The 22,639-nt window shown below is 39.6% G+C and overlaps 1 non-coding gene across 1 annotated transcript; it reads left to right on the plus strand.

Moving 5' to 3' along the window:
• Positions 1-20,839: 20,839 nt before the first annotated feature.
• Positions 20,840-20,946, plus strand: LOC145007705 (small nucleolar RNA R71). The gene has a single exon (XR_013663077.1). It is a non-coding gene; the product is annotated as a small nucleolar RNA R71 (small nucleolar RNA).
• Positions 20,947-22,639: the final 1,693 nt, after the last annotated feature.

The following is a 22,639-nucleotide window of genomic DNA, read 5'->3' on the forward strand; positions in this document are numbered from 1 at the left end:
TCATATCAAATTACCTTGTCAAGTTGCTTTGGTGAAGGCAACCCAAAAGGACCATGCACACTCGGGACAAGTATATACCAAATATGGTTACTGACTTAGACATTAATCCAACAGTCTCCCACTTGGATAAGTCTAGTAACTATATCTCACGTATTACTTCCGTACCCGATGGCAATCGTAGCTTCCAATAGCCGCTGTCAACTCTGACAGATAATCTGTCCTTTAGATAAGGGATCGTATAATCCTCTGTTCTAGATATCATGCTAACAATACTTATTGTCTAGCATTTTATTTCTTGATCTCTGATTTGTTCGACATAGAACTCAGTTGAACACATCAATTTCATCTTGACCGGGCCCGACACATAAGTCAAAACAAATCATCAAGTGGCCGAGATATCGCTTTTATCCTCATAGAATAAAAGGAACAGAAAAACGTCGACTAATATGCCTTTATCATTTACCAGTTAAACCATACACAATAATGCGTTTTATGACATCAAGTTACTGATGCGTTTTCGCATTATCAATGTATAATCAACTAGCAAACAATAACCATATCTCTAGGTTTAAACATTATATGATATTATCATCTTGCGATCACTTGTGATGACATTCATGAAGTAATACCAGCAAGTGTGGGTCTGTTCCAATGCTCAATACTAATTTCATAAGCACTCATAAACTTTGCAGCAAACCTTTGCTATGTCTAAAACTTTTCAGACAATCTACAAACAAATTTATGACAATCTTTCTTCATATCTACTTCCAACATATGAGCGATTGTGGACTGTTCGAATAATCTCATTATTCAGGAAGTCAAAACATGCAAAAATCGGAAAAATAGATAAATAATCAACACATGATAGAAACTTTCTTATAAATAACACACTTTTATTTAATCATCAATTGTTGAGTATGACATTATTTATTACAAGTTTCCTACCTATCTAATCTAAACTAATATCGTCCTTCAGCCCTACGCTCCTAGCGTGCTGAAAATGCTTGACCCTACTCAGTCCCTTCGTAAGGGGATCTGCTGGGTTATCTTCTGACGATACCCTCTTCACAACGAGGAGTCCCTCTTCTACCCGATGTCTAATAAAATGGTATTTCCTGTCGATATGTCGAGATCTGCCATGATCCCTTGGTTCCTTGGTTAAGGCAACCGCTCCTTCATTATCACAGAAAATTTCCATGGGCTCCTTTATGGATGGCACAACTCCAAGGTCTCCAATGAAGTTTTTCAACCATATAGCCTCCTTTGACGCTTCGCTCGCCGCAATATACTCTGACTGCGATCGGAAGTTATCCCGATCCGTCTGAAAACTAGCATCACTGTACCCTCGTACCCTTAAGTCATCACTCCCACCGAGGACTAGAAACCATTCCTTGGTCCTCCGAAGGTACTTAAGAATATTCTTAACTGCAATCCAATGTGCTCTACCAGGATTCCCCTGATATCTGCTGACCATGCTTAAAGCGAAGGCCACATCAGGGCGAGTACAAGTCATAGCGTACATGATAGAGCCTACTGCGGAAGCGTAAGGTACTCGGCTCATATCAGCTATCTCTGTCTCTGTACTCGGGCTCTGAGTCTTACTCAGCTTGGTATTGCTTTGGATTGGCAACTCCCCTTTCTTGGAATTTTCCATACTAAAACGCTTTAGCACCTTTTCCAAGTATGTATCCTGACTGAGTCCTATCAGTCTCTTTTCCCTGTTTCTTACTATTCTTATTCCCAGAATATAAGCAGCTTCTCCTTCATAGCGAAACATTTCCCAAGCCAGGACTTGACTTCCTGCAAGGTTGGGACATCGTTTCCTATGAGTAGTATGTCGTCGACATACAATACGAGGAAGCTTATTATACTCCCACTGGCTTTGACATACACACAAGATTCATCTTCGCTTCGCAGAAAGCCAAACTCTTTAACCTTCTCATCAAAACAAAGATTCCATCTGCGAGATGCTTGTTTCAATCCATAAATAGATCTCTCAAGCTTGCATACTCTATTCGGATGCTTCACATTGACAAAACCCTCTGGCTGATTCATGTAGACATCCTCAGCCAACTTTCCATTAAGGAAAGCGGTCTTTACGTCCATCTGCCATATTTCATAATCATGAAACGCAGCTATGGCAAGCATCACCCTAATAGACTTTATCTTCGCAACTGGTGAGAAGGTCTCATCATAGTCAACTCCGGGAGTTTGAGTAAAGCCCTTCGCAACCAATCGCGCTTTATAAGTATGCACTTTCCCATCCATGTCTGTCTTCTTCTTGAAGATCCACTTGCACCTGACTGTCTTACGACCTGGTACATTATCAACCAAATTCCAAACTTGGTTGTCGTACATGGACTGAATCTCGCTGTCCATAGCCTCTTTCCATTTTGCAGACTCTGGGCCTGCCATGGCTTCCTTATAGTTGCTAGGTTCATCCAAATTTACTAGTGTACTATCACTAATAAACGTATCCCCTTCAGTAGTAATATGAAAACCATAAAACTGGGGTGGAACACTAGCCCTAGAGGAACGTCGAAGAGGTAAGGACACGTCAACAGGTTCAACAGGAGTTTCCTCCTCAAGTTGAGTGCCAGTGTCAGAGGTTCCTTCATCGCTTTGATCTTGAATTTCTTCAAGTTCAATTTGCCTCCCACTGTCTTCTTGGCCTATCAATTCCTTTTTCTCGGAAAACTCCTCTTCTAGCTACAAAGACAACATTGTCACCCGGTCTATAGAAAAGGTAGCCAAAAGACTTCTGTGGATAGCCGATGAAATAACACTTCTCACTTCGAGGTTCAAGTTTGTCGTGAGTCTCTCGTCTTACGAAAGCCTCACAACCCCAAACCTTAATATGTGCCAACGAGGGAGCCTTCCCTGTCCACATCTCGTGAGGAGTCTTAGAAACCTTCTTAGTGGGAATTAAGTTAAGTATACGGGCGGCAGTCTCTAAGGCATACCCCCAGAAAGCTATTGGTAACGAAGTCCGACTCATCATAGAACGAACCATGTCCAACAAGGTCCGATTACGTCTCTCAGCCACACCGTTCAATTGTGGCGTTCTTGGAGGCGTCAATTGTGAAACGATTCCACATTCTTTTAGATAGTCGTGAAACTCAAGACTTAGGTACTCTCCTCCTCGGTCTGACCGAAGCATCTTGATTTTCCTGCCCAGCTGATTCTCCACTTCACTCTTAAACTCTTTGAACTTTTCAAAAGTTTCCGACTTTTGCTTGATCAAGTAGATATATCCATATCTGCTATAATCATCTGTAAAAGTCACGTAGAAGCGGCAAGCATCCCTTGTGGTGGATCTAAAGGGCCCACACACATCAGTGTGTATGAGATCCAGTAAACCCTCACCCCTTTCACAAGTGCCAGTAAAGGGTGACTTGGTCATCTTCCCAAGTAAACAAGATTCACACGTATCATCGTCCCTAAGGTCGAATGACTCCAACACTCCATCCTTTTGGAGTTGGTCTATGCGTTTCTTGTTGACATGGCCAAGGCGACAGTGCCACAAGCGTGCTTTGTCTAGACTAGTAGACGAATCAATGTTCAAAACATTATTTCCGAAATTATCAACAATCATCACAGATTCATAAATCCCATTACAAGGTAATGCATTGAAATAAAAAACACCATTCAAATAAACATTAATAGAACCATTACTATTATCAAAAGAATATCTGAAACCTTGTCTAAACAACCCGTGAAAAGAAATAATGTTTCTTGCCATATCTGGCGAATAACAGCAATTCTCTAAATCTATTCCTAACCCATTTCTCAACACTAAAGAATAAACACCGACTTTGGTCACAGGCGATGATCTTCTGTTTCCCATAATCAGGTTCATCTTCCCATGCTCCATTTCCCTACTTCTTTTTAGGCCCTGCAAATCAGAACAAATGTGGTAACCACATCCTGTATCAAGAACCCATGAAGTAGCAAATGATGAGTTATTAGATTTAATAGAATACATACCTGCAAATGTGGGCTTGATCTTCCCATCTTTTATGTCCTGCAGATATTGTGGGCAGCTTCGCTTCCAGTGGCCCTTTTGGTGGCAATAGAAGCACTCTGCTTCTTTAGGATCGGAAGAGGGTCTAGCGGGGCCTACTTTGGTCCCACTTGAGGACGAACCATCACGGGGTTTCCCCTTATGGTGGCTCTTACATGGAGCCTTCCTCTTTTTACCCTTTCCTTGACCTATCGCCATCACAGGAGTAGCCACAGCAGGGGACGGTGCAACGGATTTGTCTTTGAGGTTGCTCTCAGCAGTCCTCAAGAGTCCTTGGAGCTTGCTCAAGGAGACCTCCTCTTTATTCATATGGTAGGTCATCCTAAACTGATTGTAGCAGGAGGGCAAGGAGTGGAGGATTATGTCGATAGCCAAATCCTCATCAAACTTAACATTAAGTTTGAGAAGACGATCAACATACCTCTGCATTTTCTGCAAATGAGAGGTTAGGGATTCTCCACTCCCCATCTTAGCGGTGATCATGGTAGTAATGATCTCATAGCACTCTTGCCTCGCGCTCTGGTGATACCTTTCCAACAAATCCTGATGCATTTCATATGGATACATGTCCTCATAGGACTTTTGGAGTTCGAGGTTCATGGTGGCCAGCATGATGCAATGAACTTTCGTGGCATCACGCTCGTGGGCCTCAAAGGCGGCCAATTCCTCAGGAGTAGCAACATCTGGGATGATCTTCTCAAGCTTTTCATCGAGGACATATTCTTTGTCCTCGTAGCGTGTGATCATGCGGATATACCTCATCCACTCGGTGAAGTTTGAACCATCAAATGTCACTTTCTGACACAAGTTCATCAACGAGAATGACCCAGAAGCGTTGTTGTTGTTGTTTGTTGACATCTGAAAAGGAACAAAGTTTGATTAGAAATGAATCCCTAATTAAACATCCAAATGAGTAATTAGGGCTAGGATCCAACAACATTATTTACAACTTAGAAAGGGATGCCGTACTCTAAAAGTAAATAATTTGAAGGTAAGTGAATGACGATTCACTAATTCTCACCATGAAAAACGAAAAAGCAATTTAGGTTTTAAATGTATTGAAAACTCCTAGATCTTTGAGATTCATTGAACTTTTCAATGGCATGTTTAAATCTCGATATGCATTTCAAATTTGCGACTGGGATGCCGAGGATCGCAAACAAATTTGTGAATAACCATGCGAATCAACGCGGTGCACTCAATGTCTTTATCACCTAATCAATGTGCCGGTGAACCACACACGCTCCATTGATCTATGACAAACATCGAGTCACCCTTCGCTACCAATGTCATCCCCAAATTGATGTGCCGGTTAACCACACGCGCTCCATCAACGTTTGACAAGGGTACGAAGTGTAATTCCATGGATTAGCATCATTTTCACATTTTACCCTAAAGTAACTAAGAGTGGGAATTTGCAAAACAATGTAGTTACTTTAATATTTCCATTATACTTTTAATGAGGAATTAAGTGCCCTATCCTATCCGTTCGGCTAACGACCCTCCACCAGTCAAGCAAGCGGTAGATGTGAGTGTACATCCATTAAGCGCCATTTTATAGGCAGCAACCTTATACCCACCTTATAGACTGGCTTCGTGAATGAGGCCTACTAGCGATAAGACTAGCTTATTCTTATACATATATAATAATTAATCTTATAATATCATAATTGTATAAGGGTGTATTTTAAAACATTTCAAAAATACTAGTATCTTAATGTGTATTTAAAATTTTCGGAATTAAGGCTATTTAATTTAAAATTTTAAACACCAAAAAAATCTTTGATTTAATAATTATCAAAATCAAACAATTAATTTGAAGTATTAAATCTTTAGGGATTATCATAAAATTAAACTATTAATTTATTTAATCCTTTTATTTTAAATAAATTATCTAGTTTAAACAATTAAATTGATAATCACAAAGATAGTATTATCCATATCCCTAAAAACTTGGGATCTTATCTTGGGGACAAGGGATTTTCGAAATCCTTAGGGTTTCATAACCCTAATTTCGAAATTTGGAGGCTAGGCAAAAAGGTTTCAAGAACCCTATCAAAAAATCGCCAACTAGGGTTTGGCAACCCTAATTTGCGAAAATCACCAAGCCTTAGGGTTTACTTACCATAAACCCTAATTTGTCAAGTTCATAATATGCATCAAATCCAATTGAAAAGAAAAAACCAATGGCTCTGATACCACTGTTAGGTTTTATACAAACAATCCTATGTGTGCATGCAACCTTAGTTTGGATCTATGTTTTCACTATAAGACATACAACTTTATGAACACAAAATAAACCCTAGCATGCTTCTATAATTTTCGAAATTTACATAGAAGTTTAGAAAAACATACCTTTGTTGTTATATAGCAATAACAACTAGTTTCCTTGATCTCTTGAACTCTCTTGAACTCTTGAAAGCAAGCACCACAATTGTAGTGCCTCTAATGACTCACAAACACCTTGAAGCAAGAAGGCAACTAAGAGAGAGAAGGGAATGAAGCTAATTTCGGCCCTAGGGTTCCCTTGGAATCAAGTGGCCTTAAATTGAAGCATAGGGCATGTATTTATAGTATAGGGTACTAGGGTTTCAGTCAAAACCCTAATGGACAGCTTAGCCACCAAGCAGCCCAAGAAACCTTATGGAATGAGGCCTTGGACGAAAATATGATGATCCTTCATCATAATTTCGTTCCCCCTTAGTCCATTAGGTTTCCTAGCCCAAAACTCAACTATCACACAATTGACAGTTTATACCCCTTTATATAATTTGTCTCTTTTAGTCACCAAATTAATTCCTAATTAATTTATGACTAATACTAATCAAATAAATATGATTTCTCCTTTAATATATTATTCTTATAATATATTAATAAATCATAATATCTCCTCTCTCATATCAAATTACCTTGTCAAGTTGCTTTGGTGAAGGCAACCCAAAAGGACCATGCACACTCGGGACAAGTATATACCAAATATGGTTACTGACTTAGACATTAATCCAACATGAAGTTCTTCAGCCATATTGCCTCCTTCGATGCTTCGCTCGCTGCAATGTACTCTGATTCGCATGTTGAATCAGCTATGGTTTCCTGCTTGGAACTTTTCCAAGTTACTGCTCCTCCATTCAGGGTAAAGACCCAACCCGACTGCGAACGGTAGTTGTCTCTGTCGGTTTGAAAACTGGCATCACTATACCCTCGCACCTTCAAGTCATCACTCCCTCCGAGGACTAAGAACCATTCCTTCGTCCTCTGAAGGTACTTAAGGATATTCTTCACTGCAATCCAATGGGCTCTGCTAGGGTTCCCTTGATATCTACTAACCATGCTCAAAGCAAAGGCTACATCAGGGCGAGTACAAGTCATAGCGTACATGATTGAGCCAACTGCGGAAGCGTATAGAACTCGGCTCATTTCAGCTATATCGGCTTCAGTACTTGGACTTTGAGTCTTACTCAACTTGGCATTGCTTTGTATCGGTAATTCTCCCTTCTTCGAGTTTTCCATACTAAAACGTTTCAGTACCTTGTCTAAGTAAGTGTTCTGACTAAGTCCTATTAGTCTCTTACTTCTTTTTCTTACTATCCTTATTCCCAAAATATAGGAAGCCTCTCCGAGGTCCTTCATAGCGAAGCACTTCCCGAGCCAGGACTTAACCTCCTGCAGAGTTGGGACATCATTTCCTATGAGTAATATGTCATCGACATATAGAATGAGAAAGCTTACTACACTCCCACTGGCTTTGACATATACACACGATTTATCTTAGCTTCGTACAAATCCAAACTCTTTGGCTTTCTCATCGAAACAAAGATTCCATCTGCGAGATGCTTGCTTTAGTCCATAAATGGACTTCTCAAGCTTACACACTCTATTCGGATGCTTCGGATCCACAAACCCCTCTGGCTGAACCATGTAAACATCCTCAGCCAACTTCCCGTTAAGGAAAGCGGTCTTGACATCCATTTGCCAAATCTCATAATCATGAAATGCGGTAATAGCTAGCATCATTCTAATATATTTTATCTTCGGCAACTGGTGAGAAGGTCTCTTCATAGTCAACTCCGGTAGTTTGAGTAAAGCCCTTCTCATCCAATCGTGCTTTATACGTGTGTACCTTTCCATCCACGTCGGTCCTCTTCTTGAAGATCCATTTGCACCCAACGGTCTTACGTCCGGGTACATTATCAACCAAATTCCAAACTTGGTTATCATACATGGATTGGATCTCGCTATCCATTGCCTCTTTCCATTTTGCAGACTCCGGGCCAGCCATGGCTTCCTTATAGCTATTAGGTTCATCAAGATTTATTAGTGTACTATCACTAATATACGTGTCCCCTTCGGTAGTAATATGAAAACCATACAAATGGGGTTGAAACCTAACTCTTTCAGAACGTCTAAGAGGTAATGATATGTCAATTGGTTCAACCGGAGTTTTGGTAACCTTCTTAGTAGGGACTCGGTTAAGGATATGGGCAGCAGTCTCTAAGGCATACCCCCAAAAAGAGATAGATAGTGAAGCACGACTCATCATGGAGCGAACCATGTCCAACAAGGTTCGATTACGCCTTTCTGCCACACCATTCAATTGTGGTGTCCTAGGTGGTGTCAATTGTGAAACTATTCCACACTCCTTGAGATAATCGTGGAACTCAAGACTTAGGTACTCTCCTCCTCGATCGGATCGAAGCATCTTGATCTTCCTGCCCAATTGATTCGCCACTTCATTCTTAAACTCTTTGAACTTTTCAAAAGTTTCTGACTTTTGCTTGATTAAGTAGATATACCCATATCTACTATATTCATTGGTAAAAGTCACGTAGAAGCAGTTTCCATCCTTCGTGGTAGATCTAAACGGTCCACACACATCGGTATGTATGAGGTCCAATAGACCCTCACCCCTTTCGCACGTACCAGCGAAGGGTGACTTAGTCATCTTTCCAAGTAAACAAGACTCGCATGTGCCATCTTCCCTAAGGTTGAATGACTCCAACACTCCATCCTTTTGGAGTTGGGCTATGTGTTTCTTGTTGACATGTCCAAGACGACAATGCCATAAGGATGCCTTATCCATACTATTGGAAGAATCCAAGTACAAAACATCATTTCCTTAGTTATCAACAATCATAACAGTTTCATAAATTCCATTACATGGTATAGCTTCAAAGTAAAAGAAACCATTTAGATAAGCTAAAATAGAACCATTCTCATTATTAAAAGAAAATCTAAAACCTTGTCTAAACAAACCATGAAAAGAAATGATGTTTCTAGCCATTTCTGGCGAATAGCAACAATTGTTCAAATCTAAAGATAAACTATTCCTAAGAACTAAAGAATACACTCCAATCTTGGTCACAGGAGACAATATTCTGTTCCCCATGATTAGATTTATTCTTCCATGCTCCACGTCTCTACTTCTTCTTAGTCCCTGCACATTAGAACAAATGTGATTAATACAGCTGTATCAAGAACCCAAGAAGTATTGTGAGATGAATCGTTAGATTTAATTGTATATATACCTGCAAAAGATGGCTTGATCTTTCCTTCCTTGATGGCTTGCAGGTACTCCGGACAGCTTCTCTTCCAATGTCCTATCTTGTGGCAGTGGTGGCACTCTGCCTCCTTTGGGTTAGAGCAGGGCTTAGCGGGATCAACTTTGGTCCCACTAGAAGAGGCACCATCTCGGGCTTTTACCTTTTGATAGTTCTTCGATGAAGCCTTCCTATTGTTTCCCTTTCCTTGTCCAATTGCCAAGACAGGAGCAGCAGGCGGATTGGGAGTTGGTGCAACAGACTCGTCCTTGAAGTTGCTCTCAGCGACCCTCAAGAGACCTTGGAGTTTGCTTAGGGTGACCTCTTCTTTGTTCATGTGATAGGTCATCCTAAATTGATTGTAGCTTGGAGGCAAAGAGTGAAGCACCATGTCAATCGCCAAGTCTTCCCCAAAGTCAACATTTAACTTGCGAAGGCGGTCGACATATCTTTGCATCTTTTGCAAGTGCACGGTAAGAGACTCTCCATGACCCATCTTAGCAGAAATCATGTTCGTGAAAATCTCATAACGCTCTTGTCTCGCGTTTTGATGGTATCTCTCCAATAAGTCTTGGTGCATTTCGTACGGATACATGTCCTCGTAGGACTTTTGGAATTCGGAGTTCATAGTCGCGATCATGATGCAATGCACTTTCGTTGCATCACGCTCGTGAGTTTCGAAAGCGGTTATTTCGGCGGGAGTAGCAATTTCGGAGTTGATTTTCTCGAGCTTCTCATCGAGGACATACTCCTTATCCTCATAGCGAGCAATCGTGCGAATGTATCTTATCCATTCGCCAAAGTTCGTTCCATCAAAGGTGAACTTTGGACAAAGGCTCATCAAAGTGAAAGAACTCGCAGCAGCATTGTTGGCGTTCGACATCTATAAATAGAAAGGATAAAGATAGATTAGAATGTGAATCCGTAATTATCACCCAATAAGAAAAATTAGGGCTAGGATCCAACAACAATATTTACACATTAGAAAAGGGATGTCCTAATCTAATATGCAAACAATTTGAAGGTAAGTGAATGACGATTCACTAATTCTCCAACATGAAAACATAACTTTAAGTCCTAAATGTATTGAGAATTCCTAGGTTCGGATGAGATTCATTGAGACTTTTGAATGGCATGTTTAAATCTCGATATGCCCCTCTTGTTTGTGATTGGGATACCGAGGATCACAAAGCGGGTGTGAATTACCATGCAAATTTACATGGTGCCTTCATTGCAATGATCACCTATTCGATGTGCCGGTAAACCACACACGCTCCATCGAACTATGATAAACAATGAATCACCCTTTGCCACCTTCTCTTAGAACCAATTAGTGTGCCGGTAAACCACACCCGCTCCACTAACTTCTTAGCAAGGTGCAAAGTATAATTTCATGGGGTTGAATCAATTCACTTTTCCTAAAGTAACTAAGATTGGGAAATTTTGAGAAAACATGTAGTTACTTAGTACTTCTTATCATAATTTTATTGAGCGGATGAGGTTGCCCTATCCTACCCGTTCGGCTAACGACCCTCCACCGATCAAGCAAGCGGTGGGTGTGAGTGTACACCCATTAAGCGCCATTTTATAGGCCGTAACCTTATACCCACCTTATAGACCGGCTTCATGAATGAGGCCTACTAACGGTAAGACTAGCATTTAAGTTATACATATATAGATATTAATATTGTAATATTATATTAGTATAGGGTTGTATTTTTAAACTTGTAAAATTCTAGGGTTTGAAATTTAAATTGTCTAAATTAAACTTTCAATTACAAAACATAAATTTCAAAACTTGAGGACAGGTTTTAAACATTTAAAACATAAAGGATCAAATAACAAATAATTTAAATTAACAATTAATCACATAATTATCCATATTTGATTAGTAATTATCATATAAGGAAATTAAATATTTTATTAATTGATAAATATCTTCAATTAGATCAAAAATATAGTCATATATATCATAAAATCGGATTAGGGTTGATCTAATATGATTAAGGTAAGTTTCCATAAGATAAATATGAAAAAATCCTGTTTTTGGCTAATCCTGACGCTCGGACTCGCCGAGTACCCACACTGGACTCGCCGAGTCAGGCCAACTCGCCGAGTCCACTATGGGACTCGCCGAGTCCATGACCCAGAAACACAAAAATCGAATTTTGCAGTTAAGATTCAAACATTCAAGAATCAATTTAATAGAAACCAATCTAGGCTCTGATAGCACCGATGGGTTTTGTACATAAGAACATTCCTAAGTACGCATACAAACCCTAATTCTCAGATCTAGGTTTCTCTAATTAAACATACTTTGAATCCAAGACTCCTAATGACTAATTAGGTATAAGAACAACACAAAACCAGAGTTAGAAGCATACCTTGAAACACTTGTTTGATCTTCTTGTTCTTGGAGCTTTAGAGTCACAATTGTCACTCCTCTAATGACTTACAAACACCAACTAGCAAAGAGGATGATTTGAGAGATAGGAGAGAGGAGGGAATTCGGCCAGGGGTTCTCTACTTTAGATGAAGTACCGATTTCCCTTTGCCATAGGGTCTATTTATACTTGTAGACTCCTTAAGGGTTACAACTCAAACCCTAGTTGGATAACTATTACTCAAAGCAATCCAAATCCTTCCCAAGATAATGCCTTGGATGATTTTGAGGCTTATCCTAGCCTAGAAATCGTCCAACCCCTATCCAATAAGGATTTACAGTCTAAAGTTTAACTATCAAACAATTGACAGTTTATACCCTCTTATTTAATTAATCTCCTTAAGTCACCAAATTAATACTAATTAATCTATGACTTATATTAATCAAATAACTATATTAGTATTCCTTATATTATTCTCATAATATATTAATAATATCTATTCTCTCATAATAAATCATCCTACCAAGGTGCTATGGTGAAGGCAACCCAAAAGGACCATGCACAATCGGGTCAAATACTTGCCTAATATAGTTGCAGCCTTAGACACTATTCCAACAATTTGCTGGAGCTCCGAGGGAGATGGATTTTCCGTTACATGTCAAGATTGCAAATGATAGGTCTGTTCAGGTTGCGATGGTTCATCGGGGTTGTACTCTTCAGGTATTTAGCAAGAAGTATCTGGTCAACTTGGTTTCCATTCCTCTATGTGGTTACAAGGTTATTGGGTATGGATTGGTTGAGCCCTAATGGGGTAGTGATCAGTTGTGAGCAGTAGTTAGTTCGGGTTTGGACCCCAAGTGGGGGAGAGTTGTGGTTCATGGGGAGAGATCTCAGCATGGGTCGATTTTGTGTTCAGCAGCGAGCACCAGATGCTACTTTCACCAGGGTTGTTCTGGTTATGTCGCCTATGTTATGGATACCCAGGATCAGGGTAAGGCGACCATGGATGATTTGCCGATTGTGCGAGATTACCAGAATATGTTTTCGGAGGATTTTCCTGGGGTGCCTTCGAGGTGGCAGGTTGAGTTCAGGATTAATCTAGTTCCTGCAGTGGCTCTGATAGCCAAAGCACCGTTTCGGTTGGCTCCTCCCAAGATGCAGGAATTGTCTACATAGCTGCAAGAGCTGTTAGAAAAGGGATTCATTCGACCGAGCAATTCACCTTGAGGAGAACCGATCTTGTTCGTGATGAAGAAGGATGGGTCTCATCGTATGTGCACTAACTACCGAGAGCTAAATAAGCTAACGATGAAGAACCATTATCTACTCCCGAGGATTGATGATCTGTTTGACCAGCTTTAGGGTAAATGTTGGTTTTCCAATATTGATTTGTGATCAGTTTATCATCAGATGAGGGTTAGGGATGAGGATGTGTAGAAGACTACTTTCCGGACTCGTTATGGTCATTACGAGTTCGTGGTGATACCTTTTGGGCTCACCATTGTTCCATCCGCATTCGCGGATCTCATGAACCGTGTGTATAGAACGATGATAGATCCATATGTGATTGTATTTATCAATGATATCTTAGTTTATTCCAAGACTCAGGAGCAGAACGAGGAGTTTTTGAGGGAAGTGCTGGAGATATTGAGGAGGGAGATACTTTTTTCAAAGTTCTCTAAGTGTGAGTTCTGGTTGCGCAAGGTGCAGTTTCTAGGGCACCATGTCAACTACAATGGTATTCTACTCGATCCGGCCAAGGTCAAGGTCATGATGCAGTGGGAGGTTCTGAGGTCTCCATCTAAGATTCAAAGTTTTCTTGGTTTAGTGGGTTATTATTTGAGATTCATCCAGGATTTATCCAAGATAATTCTTCCTTTGACCCGACTAACAAAGAAGATGATTACATTTCATTAGGGGCTTGAACAGTATGCAACCACTGAGACCTTGAGACAATGGTTGCACGAGACACCGATTTTGATCCTGTCGGAGGATGTTGAGGATTTTTTTAGTATATTGTGATGCGTCGATCATAGGATTGGGGGTGGTGTTGATGCAGATGGGTCACGTGATTTCTTACACTTCGAGGTAGCTGAGACTTCATGAGGTGAATTACCCGACACATGATTTAGAGTTGGGGGTCGTGGTTTTCGCCCTCAAAATTTGACTACATTACCTTTATGAGTCTGTTGTACTATGTACATGCATCACAAGAGCCTGAGGTATATGATGGATCAAGTGAATATAAATATGAGGCAGTGTTGGTGGTTGGATATGATGAAGGATTATGATTTTGAGATCCTTTATCACCCGAGGAAGGCCAATGTGGTGGTCAATGCTCTCAGCTACAAGGCGGTCACGGCTCCGATCAAAGATATATGTTTGAGGATGACCATGATTACTATGTTGTTGGAGCAGATTCGTGAGGCTTAGGTTGATGCAATGAAGGAAGAGCATCGAACAAGTGAGCATCTTGTGGGTTAGGTGGTTTCCTTCGATCATGATAGTCGTGGATTGTTGACTCTGCATCGGTGGGTTTGGGTTCCATATTGGAGCGATGTGCATCAGGTTCTAATGGAGGAGGGGCACAAGTATAGGTTCTCCATTCATCCTGACGCGGTGAAGATGTATAGGGATCTACGTCCTGATTATTGGTGGTGCTGCATGAAGCGGGATGTCGCCTGGTATGTGGAGCGGTGCTTGACTTACAGGAAAGTCAAGGTCGGAAATCAATGACCTCATGGTAAGATGCAGCCGTTCGAGATTCCCTTATGGAAATGAGAAGATATTACCATGGATTTTATCATGAAGCTGCCCCGAACTAGGCGCATAGTGGATTTGATTTAGGTCATCGTGGACCGATTAACCTAGAACATGCATTTCATCCAGATTAAGGAGAGTATTTCTATAGAGAAGTTGGCTGAGATTTATATCAGGGAGGTTGTGACACGTCATGGGGTGCTGGTATCGGTGGTTTCTAACAAAGATGTTCGGTTTACTTCCCGGTTTTAGAAGATATTTCATGATAAGGTTGACACTCATCTCCATTTAAGCACAACATTCCATCCGCAGACCGATGGTCAGAGTGAATGGACTATTTAGACCCTATAGGATATGCTACGGGCATGTGTTAGGGATTTCGGTAGGAGTTGGGATCCATATCTTTCGTTAGTAGAATTTTCGTATAACAACAGTTGTCACGAAAACATTGATCGACATCCTTTCGAAATGCTCTACGGGAGGAAATGTAGGACCCCAATTTGTTGGGGCGAGGTTGGTCAACGGGATATGTGGATTACCAAAGTGGTACTCAAGACCATTGAGTTGATTCAACAAATTTGGAGTAGGATCCAAAAAGCTGAGAGTCGGAACAAGAGTTTTGCCGACAGGCGCCAGTCAGATTTAGAGTTCCAGGTGGGACATATGGTTCTCCTAAAGGTTTTACCTTCGAAATGTGTCATCCAGTTCAGGAAGTGGGGCAAGCTGGGCCCCAAGTATATTGGTCCTGTTCAGGGTGTTTGCTTGGGTGAGCCGGGTTGTTTATCACTTGGATCTTTCAGATGAGCTCATTTAGAATCATTGCATGTTCCACATCTCTCAGATGTGGAAGTACTTAGTGGATGATTCTGCAGTGGTACCATTGGAGGATATTCAGGTGGATGACCGCCTGAATTATATTGAGAGATTGGTGGCGATTATGGATCAGAAGAAGAAAACCTTGAGGAACAAAGTTGTAGAGTTGGTGAAGGTGCAATGGTAGCACCGAAACGGTCATAATGGACTTGGGAGCATAAATATGAGATGAGGTAGCACTATATGGAGTTATTCGTGGTAGTGGACTTCAAGGACGAAGTTTGATTCAAGTGTGGGGAAATTGTAACACTTGGATTTGGGTATGTTCCTTTTTATCCCTTTGTATTTAATTATTTCATTTTGGTCCTTGGAGTTAGTACGCGGGGAATACCATTGGGTACACTTAGCATACTAGTTGAGAAGCTAGTACGCGAGGCATACTAGATGGTACACTTAGCATACTAAGTGGGATTGATCGTGGGACCAAGGCCTTGTACGTTGGGCGTACGAGGATTACGCTGGGCGGGCGTACGAGGGGTTAATAAAACCCTAATTTTAGGGTGTTGCACTTTATATAAACTCCTGAAGTCCTTAGGTTGGCCTCTTTACCAGCCTTTGTACCTCCTAAACCCTAAATTTTGAACCTTCGCCTCTATTGTTGTGTGTTTGAGCTATTAAGAAGACCTTGGTGCTTATTTTTCTCATTTTAAAGATATTGAAGAAGATTTAGGATGCATTGCTTAGTGTGAAGCATAGAGATCCAGAATGATCACTTATTTTTCAAGTCTTTTGATGTATTAAGTTCATACCTTATCTTCTCCTTGCTTATATCTCTTCATGTTATGGTTATTTGCTTCCTTGTACCCTTTTGGTTATTCTTGATGGATGAAGACCGTTTTAGAAGATAATTCTTTTTTATCTTGATGTTTGGAGCGTTCATTATGCTTAAAGGTGCAAACTTTATGGGTTTATGGTCTCATGCATGCATTAAGTAATCTATTAACTCCTTTTGAGCTTTATAAGCTTCATTAAGCAATGAATGCTCATAAAGTTTGCAACTTTAAGTGATAAACCATCTCAAGGAAGTCAGATCTAAGTTTTGGAGAAAAGTCCTAAAAGAATATGAGCTGGAAATGAAAGCTGGTTGAATGAGGGAGTACATTGGTCGTACAAGAAGGTATGCTTAGCGTACAAGCCCTAAGGCAAGTATGTTATATGCACGAGCTGAGTACGCACCTCGTAATCAGTAGCTCGGGCCTTAGAATCTTGGGTCTTCAATTTGGGCCATATTTTAGGCTTAGATGATTAGGGCCTTGTTGGGCAATCAGAATTCAAGTGTTTTGGGCTAGGAATATTTTTGGACCTTGGGTTAAGCCCTATGAAAGGGATTTGGGCCCAATTTGGAAAATTGGACTATGATTGTGCCTTGGATGATTATTTTGGTAATTGGGACTTTTGGCTTGTAGGCTGGGCCTTAGTCTTGTACCAAATTAGGTAAGGGGTAAAATTGTCTTTTTACACTAATTTTGGGTTGATGGTTATGGATTGGGATCTAATTATTAATTGGATGTTATTTGATATTGATAGCTCGGGGATATCGGACTAGTAGCCAGAGATTTATTCATCTGATTAAGCAGTTCGAGGTGAGTTTCCTCACTATGTTTAGCGAGTCGAGGGCACCAATGTCGGTCCATGATCTGTTATGCTAGGATACTAGATGTCTGTGTGAATCTTGTATGTGTATGTGCTTGAATGCTTATGGGGCGTGGCCCGATGGTTCTTCTGTATTCTATGATCACTTATGCTTATATGATTTGTATGTGGACGGGGATGGTTATACTCCTTTGGGCAGGCCCGTTATGTGTATTTAGGCGGGGGCCGTTATACTCTATGGGAGGAGCCCATTATGTGAGTGTGGGCGGGGCCCGTCATAATCTTTAGGCAGGGCCCATTATGTGTTTTTTATGTATGGTACATGGTATCTTGGGGAACTCACTAGGCTTTGTGCATACGGTTTTCTGTTTATGTTTTAGGTACTTTCAGTTCTAAAGGGAAGAGCTCGAGATTATTGGAGAGCACACACCACCTCTTCCACATTTTCTTGATTTACTCTGATGTGATATGATGATTGATACATTTGTTTATCTGGATTTGTATGATTATGTTTTTGGGATACTTGTTTTATTAAATTAAAAATGAAATTTTTGGGTCTTATTTTTGGGATGTTACAAAATGCCATTCCCCACATATAACCTTGTAAGATATGGGTTAAGTGTTATTCGAATATTCCAATTTCATTCAACCTAGCCCAATCGATGGTAGTTGAAATAACACATTCTCTATTGTGTAACCACTCTAATCAATTAGTGTAGTTGTTCAAAATATCATGTGAAAGGTTATTTGGAAATTGGTAAAACGTGTCGAGGTTGGATAAGTCTCATCATGCCTTGTGAGTAGTTTTCAATGGACCCATGAATTATGAAAATCAATGAACAAACAAAATCAAAACAAAATCACACAATTAAACTAAATAGAAAACAAAATGGTTATTTTGTTCCATTTCTCACGTCATGAGCCTTGAGGCCTCACATCGTGAGTGTAGTGCGATAGCAGTTCATAATCGGTCCATGATTAAGCCAAAAGAATCCATCAACTTCCATAGGGTATGGTCAAAATGAAATTTTAAACCTTTTAATCAACCATGCAATGCCATTTTCTCACACAAAATCCTAAATTTTGTACAAATTCTAACACAAAATCAAACCCCTAAATCTTAATGCACAAAATCAGAAGAATAAAGGGATTAGAATGAAAGATTCATACCTTAAATGACGATTAAGCATGAAAGTATGAAGGAAACAAGAGATTCAATCAAAAAAATCAAAGTGAAGAACCAAAAATTGGAGTTCACGTCGTAACTGGTGGGTAGAAAGTGTTATTCGATTGGTTCTATTTAGGGTAAAAAGGAACCGGTCCTTGATTTTTCTCACGTCGTGACCATATTAGGTTCACGTCATGAGGTTTAAAACTAATATTGGTATTTTCATTCTCCATACGTCGTGACAATACAAGGTCATGTCGTGGGTGTTGTATATATTAAAAACCCATAATTTTTTCTTTCTAAAATTTCAAAAAATTTCAACACCCACTCTTTTAATCCCACAATTGATTTAAAACAGAAGACGAATGAGTGACTAATCCTAAGAAATAAAAGAAAAATTAAATCAAAGGAAAGTGAAGAAAAATACAAACAAAGCACGAGTTTCCTCCCAAAAAACGCTTCTTTTGATGGAGTCGTGAGCCAGACTCCTTCCCACTCTACATTGTGTCGGTTGGGAGTCGAATCTCCCTGTTCTCCTGCATTTTGAGTCGCTTTCTCTTCTAATCCGCAACCCATCTTTTATAATCTTTCTTCGAATTTTCCTTCTTTTTTAGGTTGTCATTAAAGTCATGTTTGTGCTTGACTCCTCAACATTTTTTAGCTACCGTGTGTTTCTCTTTATCCTTAGCAGGTTCCTTCATGTCTACTTCCATCTTGTTAAGAGTGGTCTCCTTTCTATCTTGTTATGCCTCTTCATCACTTGGACTAAGTTCTTCATCTTCATTTTCCTCCTCAACTTGAGCTTTTGGTGTGGTAAAAGCAAAAACCACAAAAACCATTTGAGTGGAGGCCCAAGGATTGGTAAACTTGACATCTTCTTATGATTTTGGATTCTACCAAACTTGTAACTCTTCTTCCATCACTTTCTACAATTCTTCTAGCTCATTATGTTCTTCATTTATCCCATCCATGAGAAATACTTCATTATTAGCTTTCAAATTCTTTGACCTCTCATCAACTCTGAATGTGATCTCTTCCTTTCCCACTCTCAGTGTGAGCTTAGATTCTCAAATGGCTACTAGGGTTCTTGTGGTATTTAATAATGGATGTCCAAGAATAATAGGTACCTCTTCATCCTATTTCATAACTAAGACAACAAAGTCAATTGGAAAAATGAATTTTCCAACTTTTACCAACAAATCTTCAACTATACGTCGAGGATAAGTGACGGAACGATTTTCCATTTGGATCACCATTATTGTGTTCTTCAATTCTGGAAGGTTAAGCTTTTGGTAGAAAGAATATGGTATCCGATTGATGGTAGCTCCAGAGTCGGCTAAAACAAAAGCCTTCTTGGCATTTCAAAACTCACATGACAAAGTGAGGCGTCTTGGATCTCTCATCTTTGTTGGTATTCCTTCCATTACAACCAATGAACATTGTTCACTAAGAGCAACCATGGATATATTTTCCAATTCTTGACAAGTTTCAAGAAGGTATTGAAGAAATTTGGCATATTCAGGAATTCTTGCAATGGCTTCAATGAATGGGATATTAATTGGAATACCCTTTACTTGGTCAATGAATTTTCTATGCTCTTGTTGCAATGGATATTGCCTAGCTCGAGAATGAAAAGGTAAGGATGGTTGATAGGGATTAACCGAAGAACCATTTGTTTGAGTTTGTTAAGCCTATTATGTAAGAAGGAGCTCATCACATCATGAGAACTGGACGACAACTTTTTCTGCATCGAACTTCACATCCATTAGTTGTGGATCGGGCTGCTTTGTGACTTTGTTAAAGATCACTAGAGGCTCATAAATAAGGTCTTCTTCAGTGGAGATTTCCATGACATGTGATTTCGGTTCCGAGTTGGTATTTATAGGTAGTAATTGTTCGTGAAAGAGTTTCATGAATTAACCAATCTGATTCTTGATGTTTGATATGGCGGTTTGTTGGTTTCTCATTGTAGCATCAGTAGAATCGTGCCTCTTTTCACTAGCTTACATGAACCTGTTCAACATTGATTATCCTATACTTCTCTTCTTTCTCCTTGTTGTACTCATCATATGACAACCATTCTTTCTTTGCCTTCCTCCAATCTTCATCATATCTGTCACCACTATAGTAACAAAGTTATGCTTTTCGATTCCCATTCTCATCCAAGTCACGATCTGTTGTTAAATGTGGTCCACTAAAATTGCCACACCCCAATTATATAGCATGTATGGATTGACCTATCTTGGGCATCCTCCGGTGTATATTATTGAGCTTCACCATCAACACCACTAGATTTTCATTTCTACTATCCATACATACCTTACTTCTTGTAATATCTTCATGAGGGTTGTGGTATTTGCTTGAATGCTTGTCAAACTCATATAATAATGCCTTGATGTTAGATGGGTCCTTGTTTGTCATAGGTCCTTGAGAATCAAGGAGTTGCCTCGTTGTCATGCTTATCCCATCATAGAAAATTGACACTTCTTGTTGCACATTAAGATCATGTTGTCGGATATTCCTTAGCATTACCTTGTATCTCCCCCAAGCTTCAGATATATATTCACCATCATTTTGTTAAAAGTTAGCTATTTTCTTTTTGAATTTGGCTATCTTTGAGTGAGGGTTTAATTGTTCAATATATGCATTGCGAAGGTTGCTCTAGGTTGTGATCGTTATGGGTGCAAGTGACTTTAACTGAATTTTAGTCTCTCCATTAAATATCATTGTAAACATCCCTAATATCACTGTATCACTTGAAACATTGGGCACATTGAAGTCATTGACAATGTCTATCACCTCATCAATGTATCTAAAGGTGTCTTCATGGTCCTTCCTGGAAAATGGGATATTCTTAAGCATCGAGAGAATGTGTCCCTTGAGCTCAAAGTTTATTGCGAGTGGAGTTTTTGGTCAAACAAGACCCGACCCATTGTCATCACGCATCCGATTTTTGGACTCCTTCATTGTCACTCTTGTGATGTCCGCCATTTCGTCTACCTCACATTTGACTTCTTCTCCTGAATCGCAAACGCCTTCTCTTGAATCGTCCCAAACAACGGCTCCAAAAACATGATGTGCAAATTTATACCTCTAGTTTTAAATTTATAACCTAACAAACCTTAACTGAACTAATGCACTAGGGAGTGTAGCTAGTCAGATTATAGTATAGAGAAGTAAGTCAGGTGTCGATAACAGGGAACGATATTTAGCTAATAATATAACTACTAAACATTAATCTAAGAAAAATAACTAAAGGGGGGGGGTATCTGATTTTGCAAGTTCAGATTAACTTAATTTACTCAAAGAACTCAAAACTAAGCAAACAACTAACTAATGACGATTGTAATCAAGTGAATAAAGACACTTCCGTTGAGCTTTGAATCACCCTTTTTTCCTCTGGTTAGTTTCAAGACATAGATTAATTTCAGTTTGTTAACAATATAAAAGTTATTAGAAGTCTTGGTCCGATCTCATAATTTTTTTCACAAATTCTTGAACTACTATGCAATGGTCTTACCCAAGTGGACACTAAATTGATTATTAATATAATTTGGCTATGTAAGATATTCCTAATTTTAATTATCTATGGTCTTGAAAAATAACCAAACAAAATTATGATCCAGTTATGTTCTCTAGCATAGTTAAAGCTATTATATTTATTACATATTCTAAGACTGTAAATCCTTATTGATAAAGGATTGGACGATTTCTAAGGCTAGGATAAGCCAAAATCGTCCATGGGGTTATCAAGGAAAGGATATGGATTAACTTAAAGTCTAAGTTATCCAATTAGGGCTTAAGTTGTAACCCTTAAGGAGTCTACAAGTATAAATAGACCCTATGGCTGAGGGAATTCGACACCCCATCTAAAGTAGAGAGACTCTGGCCGAATTCCTCCCCTCTCCTCTCTCCTAAATCATCCTCCTTGCTATTTGGTGTTTGTAAGCCATTAGAGGAGTGACAATTGTGACTCTAGAAGCTCCAAGACAACAAGATCAACAAGGAAATCAAAGGTATGATTCTAGATCTGTTTCAATATTGTTATTACACCTAAATAGTCATTAGAAGTCTTGGATTCAAAGCATGTTTGATTAGAAAGCCTAGATCCAAGCATTAGGGTTTTGCATGCGCATATAGGAAAGTTCTTATGGCCAAAACCCAACACCTATGACATTCCATTCGAGGGGGAGAATTATGATCCTAATGTTGAAACCGTCTCATCCTTCGAGGGGGAGAATCTTAATATGAATGATGATTCGGATACTCAATCAGAATTGGAAGAAGAAATCAATGCTGA

Source organism: Lactuca saligna, chromosome 7 (genome assembly GCF_052625555.1).
Source record: "Lactuca saligna cultivar CGN05327 chromosome 7, ASM5262555v1, whole genome shotgun sequence".
NCBI classification, from domain to species: domain Eukaryota; kingdom Viridiplantae; phylum Streptophyta; class Magnoliopsida; order Asterales; family Asteraceae; genus Lactuca; species Lactuca saligna.